The sequence below is a fragment of the Eriocheir sinensis genome, unplaced genomic scaffold (genome assembly GCF_024679095.1).
Source record: "Eriocheir sinensis breed Jianghai 21 unplaced genomic scaffold, ASM2467909v1 Scaffold440, whole genome shotgun sequence".
NCBI classification, from domain to species: domain Eukaryota; kingdom Metazoa; phylum Arthropoda; class Malacostraca; order Decapoda; family Varunidae; genus Eriocheir; species Eriocheir sinensis.
The window spans coordinates 210,257-219,478 of record NW_026111766.1 but is presented as its reverse complement, the minus strand read 5'-3'; the positions used below and the strand labels follow the sequence as shown (position 1 = coordinate 219,478).

General features: G+C 44.8%; 1 long non-coding RNA gene across 1 annotated transcript; it reads right to left on the bottom strand.

The window, feature by feature from the left end:
* Positions 1-2,751: 2,751 nt before the first annotated feature.
* On the bottom strand, positions 2,752-8,676 carry LOC126992317 (uncharacterized). Its single transcript, XR_007746471.1, has 7 exons — positions 8,511-8,676; positions 8,063-8,221; positions 6,603-6,808; positions 5,601-5,859; positions 4,645-4,782; positions 3,938-4,125; positions 2,752-3,241 (listed from the first exon to the last, which is right to left on the bottom strand). It is a non-coding gene; the product is annotated as an uncharacterized LOC126992317 (long non-coding RNA).
* Positions 8,677-9,222: the final 546 nt, after the last annotated feature.

The window sequence follows — 9,222 nt, the reverse complement described above, 5'->3', positions numbered from 1 at the left end:
TTATCTGAGGAGTCACCTTGAGAACAGAACTTACTGTGTGCAAATAGGTAAATCGTTCTCCACTCATAAACTTTTGCAAAGAGGAGTCCCCCAGGGAAGTGTACTGGGTCCAATTTTATTCTGTGTTTATACTATTGGTCTTTCACATTTTACTAAGAAGGCATGAAGTTGACTTTAAACTGTATGCTGATGATACACAGTTCTATTTGTCGCTGAGTGATGTGGAAAACACTGAAGATAAGCTGAGCAGAATTATGGATGATGTCGGGAAATGGATGAATTCTAAGCAACTGAAGCTGAATGAGGAAAACTGAATGCTTGATTGTGGGGAAGAACAAGGATGTCAGGAGGCTAGATGTTTCCACTCTTCGGATAAAAGATGACACTATGACTGTAAAAAAGTCAGTCAAAGATTTAGGTGTTATACTTGACTGCACTCTATCATTCAAAGAACAGATCAATCAGGTGGTGAGAATGGCAGGCTACCATCTGAGAAATATTGCATTTGTCAAGAAATACCTGGATGATAAGACCATGAAGATGCTTATATATATATATATATATATATATATATATATATATATATATATATATATATATATATATATATATATATATAAATATATATATATATATATATATATATATATATATATATATATAATCATGTAAATAAAAAGCTGGATTATTGTAACTCACTTTATTATGGCCTTCCTAAATATCTGCTGAAGAAACTACAACTTGTCATGAACAGAGCTGCAAGGCTAACAAAGGGTCTGCCCCCCATGAGAGAATAACACCTGCACTCACAGACTTGCATTGGCTGCCCATCAAGGCAAGGCTAACAAAGGGTCTGCCCCCCTGTGAGAGAATAACACCTGCACTCATAGACTTGCATTGGCTGCCCATCAAGGCAAGGCTAACAAAGGGTCTGCCCCCCCGTGAGAGAATAACACCTGCACTCATAGACTTGCATTGGCTGCCCATCAAGGCAAGGCTAACAAAGGGTCTGCCCCCCCGTGAGAGAATAACACCTGCACTCACAGACTTGCATTGGCTGCCCATCAAGGCACGGCTAGCAAAGGGTCTGCCCCCCGTGAGAGAATAACACCTGCACTCACAGACTTGCATTGGCTGCCCATCAAGGCAAGGCTAACAAAGGGTCTGCCCCCCCGTGAGAGAATAACACCTGCACTCACAGACTTGCATTGGCTGCCCATCAAGGCAAGGCTAACAAAGGGTCTGCCCCCCGTGAGAGAATAACACCTGCACTCACAGACTTGCATTGGCTGCCCATCAAGGCAAGGCTAACAAAGGGTCTGCCCCCCATGAGAGAATAACACCTGCACTCACAGACTTGCATTGGCTGCCCATCAAGGCAAGGCTAACAAAGGGTCTGCCCCCCGTGAGAGAATAACACCTGCACTCACAGACTTGCATTGGCTGCCCATCAAGGCACGAATAATCTACAAAATATGTGTCTTGACTTATCAAGCAACGTGACTTGGTAAACCTGGATATTTGAGAAATATACTACAGGGTTTTCATTTGGACACCACCATGTCACTGAGACAGTGCAGAACAGTATAGACTCTATGAGCCCAGGGTCAACCTGGAACTGGGTTTCAGAGCATTTGAGAAGAGTGACCCGCAGCTCTTGGATCAGTTATGTGTAAGCATGGTGGTGCAGAGAGAGTGACAAGAGAAAGGGCATTGCAAGGAAGAAGGGTGGTAGGGTCTTTGAGACAAATCATGAATGGCAGAAGTGTGAGCATGGAGGTAAAGAGGGATTTGAGAAATACAATAATAGTACCAACCCTCACATATGCAAGTGAAACGAGGCCTGGAATGAAAGTCAGAGGTCTAGAGTGCAGGCATTGGAAATGAGTCATTTGAGGAGTGCTTGTGGTGTGAGTAGAATGGATGGAATGAGTAATGAAAGTGTGTACGAGAGTTTTGGAATGTGTCACAGGGGTGAAGGGAAGAGGCGTGGAGTGGTGGAAGAAGTGAAGCGACAGACTTTAAAGTGGTTTGGCCACATGGAGCGACTGAAGGAGAGTAAGATGACCAGAAGGGTGTATGTGAGTGAGATAGAGGGAGGGAATGCTAGAGGACGACCTCCAGTGAAATGGAGGGATAGGGTGCAAGAGTACGTTAGGGAGAGGGGGGAAAGATCTTTGAGAAACTTTGAGCAGGCAAGGAGGGAGTGTCTGGATAGATAGATGGAAACTCTGTAATGTGTGATGACTCTCATGCTGGAGTGTCCGTGGGTTGTGTAAGGCTGTGTGTGGCGTCACTGGCACACTACAACGCAGCAGTGACTGGCAACAAAACACCAGCAACCAAATATTACAAAAAATACCACACAAATGACAGGACTTCCATGAGCTGCACACTGTTCAGTGACTGACAAAGACACCCACCTGTGTGCTGGATGAAGGAGGCGTGGTTGGGGGAGTTGCTGCGCTCACCCTTGTCAAAGTTCTTCAGCTCCAAGTAGCCGTGATGGATCCACAGGTCTGGAGGCTGGACGCCAGGCTTGTTGCTCTCACTGCAGCTGCCGCCAACACTGCAAGGAAGTGATGCATCTTACTAGCTGCTAAATACTACTGAGTGCTGCTGCTGTACCTCACAGGGCTGTCCAGAGGGAGATGGAAGGGCACATGAAATCTTCAAAACAGGATGGATGTTAAGGGCATGAAGTTTGAGTTCAACAAAGCATATTTGAATTCATTAAAAGAAATAGCTCCCAGCCAGCACACTGCAAGCAATCACAAGTTAGAAACACGTGTTAGCTGCTCCACCAAGAGACACAGATATCACAAACAGAGGTCACTTGTTACCCTGCAACTATGTATAGCACAAAATGAAAGTCCATCTTGAACATTTCCTATGAACAAGTTTACCTTTCTTTTTCTTTCTCTAATCTTGGCAAACTTAAGTCTTTGTGGACTATGCCCTGCAGCCTTGTTCTCCATATTACAAAGTGAATAAAAAGTTCCTGCAGTCAGTGTAAAGGATTGCTGAAATGAGTCATGGGATGAAACACACCAACAAGAAACTGTCCTGCCACCTTACACAATGCTTGGCCTGGGCTCCGCCTTGACCCGCGGCAGTACAGTGTGGTGGCCAAGAAGGCCCCCAGCTGGTCATGGCTCCTGCCACGCCAGCGATCACCAGCACAATCAGGCCTCTCGCTCAACACACCAGCCAGGGGGCTCACCGATGCTCTTGTCAACAGCTGGAACACAGGAGCAGATGTATAATATTTTTAACATTGGCTTAATCAATCAGTCAATCAATGGGGGCCTCTGCCAGCCTACCTCACCCAAACTATGACACCATTCTTGGGGGTTCCTCTGTGCAGGTCCCCATGCAGGCACCTTCCCCATACCATGTACCTCCCAGCAGGATCCATCAATCTGCTCTAACCCAACTTTCTGGGCACACTCTTTACTAAGGATTGTCTCTTACATAAACAACCTGGTAAGCAGGGTTTACCCACATGTCCACAGAGCCAGAGGTGGCATTCACAGAGCATGCAGGTAATGGGCCTCAGGTCAGCCTCAGGGAGGGAGTGCTCCATGTCATATGAGGGACAGAGTATGGTGGGACACAACATGTGCATAACTGAGAGAACAGTGACTGATGCACCACAACACACAGCATGCAGGTAATGAGCCTCAAGTCAGCCTCAGGGAGGGAGTGCTCCATGATGAGGGACAGTGTGGTGGGACACAACATGTGCATAACTGGGAGAACAGTGACTGATGCACCACAACACACAGCATGCAGGTAATGGGCCTCAGGTCAGCCTCAGGGAGGGAGTGCTCCATGATGAGGGACAGTGTGGTGGGACACAACATGTGCATAACTGGGAGAACAGTGACTGATGCACCACAGCAATGACGGCTCCCTAAAACTAACACTTCCTTACCTGAAAGAGTCGTGAAGCTTTCCACGGGGGAGAATGGACCAAAACCTTTGACATTGTGAGAGTGCATCTTGTGCAAATACTTCCTTGAAGCGTCAGTCCATGGACGGTGAGGGTGAGCCAGTCCCCCGTCACTTCCCCCGTCACCCAGTCACTGACAGTTTGGTCCGTGGTGAGGAATATCACGTAGCCTGGAACAAACAAAATTACTCTCTCAATAATCTTTTTTTAACCGTGTACCAGTGACAGGCAAAATTTGTGGCTTTACCGTGTAGCAGCGACGGGCCTAATTTTTGCTATGATATAAGCCCCCAAAATAGATGATGCATAAACTGATCACAAATGCATTGATATATATTATAAAATGGTTTGCCTGAGTGATGATTTTCTCTCTCTCTGCAGCTACTGGGTTAAGTGCTGCCCATAGCTCCAGTAGGCTCTTTGGAGGGGCCTCTTGGATGACCCCAGCCCGGTAGTGGCTCAGGCAAATTGTATTTATAGTGGCTGACAAGATGTATGGTTCTTGCTTCCTGCCTGGCCCACCACCATGACTAAGTCACTGTTTATTTACTATATATCCAGGTCTTTTCCATGTCAGTGAAGGTGTGTTCCCTTAACTATGTAGTCTAGTACATCACTGTGGTTTGGCACACTGACTCTTTTTTATTTTTATAATTTGAAGATGCCATCCTGGTAACCCATCAGCTCACCTGTGATCCTCCCATTGTTCCGCTGCAGCGGCTGCCGGGTGAAGGTGGTGGTGGATGGCTGGCCAGGGAGGGCCAGGACGGCTGGGCCACCAGCAGGGTGTTGGAGGCTACCAGGCTATAGGGGGACTCACACCAAACCTGATGGGGACAAGTGTGTGGGAAAAAGTGTGATTTTGGCACACCAAAACTTCAAAGTTCCCCTATCATGCATTTATATATATATATATATATATATATATATATATATATATATATATATATATATATATATATATATATATATATATATATATATATATATATATATATATATATGTCCTGGTGAGTGATTCAAAAGTTTCCATAGGTTACTTTAAGTTTAAGTTTAGGCCTGTAAGTCTGAGCACAGTCAAGGATCCAGATACATACTTGTTCAGTACTTGTTTGTAGTTGGTACAGGAGCAGGTTTAGGACAGATAGAGTTGCCTGAAGTTGTCATTTTCATGACAGAATATTATATTATTACCATACAGAAGAATATCTACTTTTATTCTGTTACGGTTTGGTTGCAAACTTTGGTTGCTATTATGATACATTGCCGGCCAAGTTAGTAAAGACTAGAGGAGGCTGATTTTTTACCTAGTAAAAAACATGTCAAGTTGGCAACATTAGCGCAGGAGGATATAATAATGTAGGAATCTTTTTTTTTATACTTTGAAGAGAATAAATGAATCATTGCACTTGAATAGGTTGTTTTACTTTATCATATTTGGAGCACATCATTTAACCTATGGAATACTTTTACTCAGAAAAAATACAAATAAAATCAATGATTTAATCATCTGATTAAATCAATTTGATTAAATCATTGCCAACCCTGCTGTGCTGTTTCTAATACCATTATGTAAGGTTCATTTTTAAGTATTTGCAAAAGGTCAATGAAAAAATCAATATCTCAAACACTAATAATAGCTCACCCTATGAGTCATAATTTCTCTGTGCCTCATCACAGCAAGGATTCAGCTGTGCAGGATTTCCTTGAGAAGTGTTGCAGGACTGAGTGAATATTTACTGAAAGAAGAACGAAGGCTTCCAGCACTGTGGTCTCACCCTGATGGTCTTCACAGCAAACTCACACACTGTTGATGGCTTGAGGCTGTCAATGAGGCAGGTCACATCCGTGGCGTTGACGTAGCGGCTGGAGGATGAGGACGAGAAGGTGGTGCAGCTGTTGTACTGCAGGAGTCAAAGGTCAGTATTAACAGGGAGTCAGGTACAAGGACGGAGGGAAAACATAAGAAAGGTCACTGGATGAAGGACTGGCTTGTGAAATGAGACATGAATGACAGGAGGACAGGAAGGGTGTGAGGGAGTGCTTGCAGGAAAAAGAGGATGTGTAAGTGAAGGATAAGGACGTATGAGGGAGGATATGAGGTGTATAAGGGACTGTTTGCAGGAAAAAGAGGATGCATGAGTTATGAATAAGGATGCGTGAGGTGGACGTGAGGTGAATAAGGGAGTTTGCTGGGACGAGAGTGTGAGTAAGTAATGGATAAGGATATAGAGAGGAAGATATGAGGTGAATGAGGGGCTGTTTGTAGGAGGGAGAAGGATGCAAGTTACGAATAAGGATGTGGAGAGGTGGATATGAGGTGAATAAGGGAGTGTGTGCAGGGAAACAAGAATGTGTAAGTGGTGAATAAGTTCCTTGACAAATGACTAACTTTTCCACAGCTGTGTTGATGCAAGTGGCAATTCGTGACACAGTGCACAAAGAACATGAGATAAAACATATATTTTCCAGCTGATGACTGCCCTCCCTGAAGCAGCCCAGCAACACTACCCAAAACTGACCTCTTTTGACCTCCCATTCTTCATGCTTGTGTTTGGAACGGCATCTAGTGGCCTTTTAATTGTTGTTTAATTTGTTTACCTTGAGTTGCCTCCCTTGAAAAAAAATAAATAAATAAATAAATCACCTGGTTCTGGCTCAGCATGGTGTCCGCCCACTGCAGCACCACAGTGAAGGGCGTCAGCACCACGGCCTTCACCCCCACCGCCGGGTCCAGCGTGGGTGCCACCACCTCCTCCTCCTCTGGCTGGGTGTGGACTTGCTGGTACACCGGTTGCCCGTCACCCACGTTGTTGAAGGCTCACAGGCTTATCACAAACTCCATGTTGGGTTCTGAGGAGACGGAGAACTTGTTATGGACCTAATCGTAACAATACAACAATTTTTTCACGACCCTTAACCCGTCCGCTGCGATTGGCACGGATTTTGCCTTCACTGGTAGCCTGGTAACATAGTCCCAGGTCTTTCTCTTGCTGTCTGTGGTGGATAGTGGAGTGTTTCCCATGTGGTATTGGTGTGCTGGATATCCCTTCACTGGTAGCCTGGTAACATAGTCCCAGGTCTTTCTCTCTCTGTCTGTGGTGGATAGTGGAGTGTTTCCCATGTGGTATTGGTGTGCTGGATATCCCCTCCCAAGGTGCAGGACTACACTTTTCTTCATTGAATTGTAGCTTTTTGTTCCATTCCTGTAGCTTGGCGAGGTCTGCTGCTAGGAAATCCGCAGTCAAGGGGTTAAACTGGGCAGAACAGATAACAAATAAGATAGACTAACAGACAACAGGTAGAACAACAGGTAGAAAGACAGATAACAGGCCACGGATAACCAATGAATAACCTGACTAACATTATGACCACCCAGGAAATATCTGAGAGCTCAGGGCAGACAGAGGAATGAGCCTGAACGATGATGAGTCTGAAAATGGCAACTTAGAATACCACCTCCTTTCCCTCAATAATTGCTCTCATGGTCCAGGGTCTTCACAATATGGAGAGCTAACTTTTATGATGTTGTGTAAATACTTTTCTGTGTGTGTGTGTGTGTGTGTGTGTGTGTGTGTGTGTGTGTGTGTGTGTGTGTGAAATGTTAACAGACTCAATAAATGTTTAACTATGATCTACTTAACAAGATCTCTACCTTCACTTTACTTTGCTTAAATGAAAACTTGTTATGGACTCCATCATCATTTTTTTTGGGGGGGGTGAAACTATGATATCATTTAACCCACTGACTGTGACACAGAAGACCTCACCAAGCTATAGAAATGGATCAAAATGTTTCTACTAAAATTCAGTGAAGAAAAATGTAAAGTCCTGCACCTTGGGAGGGGATATGTAGCACACCAATACCGCAAGGGAAACACTCCACTATCCACCAGAGAGGCAGAGAAAGGTTACCAGACTAACAGTGAAGGCAAATCCGTGCCAATCGCATTTGACGGGCTAACAAAATCTTTACCTTCTCTTGGCTCAACACAAATGTAGAAGTGGCTAATTCAAAATCCCTGTCTTGTGGAGAATCACACTGCAGGTCTGCATACTACTAGGCCAGAAAATGGAGAATTAGTCACAAATGATCATCTTACACACCCAGGTTATCAATGAAGTAACCGCGCTGCTTGCTGTCCACGATCTTGGAGTAGATGTCCGCCACGCCTCGGTCCCAGGCAATGGTGTAGCCGCACAGCATCACATTGTGCTGTGCGGGGGGCTGCCAGCACACCCTGATGTGGTCAGTCAGCGCCACGGCTGTAATGGACCACAAGACACTGCAGATAACACAGTGACTCCACCATCATGATCACTATGTAGGTTTTATCATGGCTTCCAAACATGAATATTTTGTACCACGAAAACAAAATTATACGAATGTATTGTACCTGTAAGTTATCCTAAATTCTATGCACAACACATATATTAGGTTTATACTGTTTGCTGGGAATTAAGAATGTAAGTGATGGATAAGGAGGTAGGAGGTAGGCGGGACAATTTGAAGGGGACAGAGGATGTAAATCACAACACTGAGGGAAACACTCACCCTTCAGACCAACTGGCTTGTCTGGGACCCTGTTTTCATGGAGGTCATTGGTGAGGTCCCCGCCAGGGTGGACTGAGTGTATGGGCAGTGCCGTTGACCGTGAGTGCTGCAAGATGGAAATGGAAAATGAAAATGAGGAGCTGTTAGCCTATTCTCGACATGGAAAAACTCCACTTACATTAAAATTTACTCTGTTGAAATGAAATGGGAAAAGTATATTTGACCCCTTGACTGTGCATTTCCTAGCAGAAGACCTCATCAAGCTACAGGAGTGGAACAAAAAGTGGCTGCTACAATTCAATGAAGAAAATGTAGTCCTGCACCTTGGGAGAGGATATCCAGCACATCAATACCACATGGGAAACACTCCACTATCCACCACAGAGACAGAGAAAGACATGAAACTATATATATGAGACTAGGCTAACAGTGAAATCAAACCCGTGCCAATCGCATTTGACGGGCTAACAAAATCTTTACCTTCTCTTGGCTCAACACAAATGTAGAAGTGGCTAATTCAAAATCCCTGTCTTGTGGAGAATCACACTGCAGGTCTGCATACTACTAGGCCAGAAAATGGAGAATTAGTCACAAATGATCATCTTACACACCCAGGTTATCAATGAAGTAACCGCGCTGCTTGCTGTCCACGATCTTGGAGTAGATGTCCGCCACGCCTCGGTCCCAGGCAATGGTGTAGCCGCACAGCATC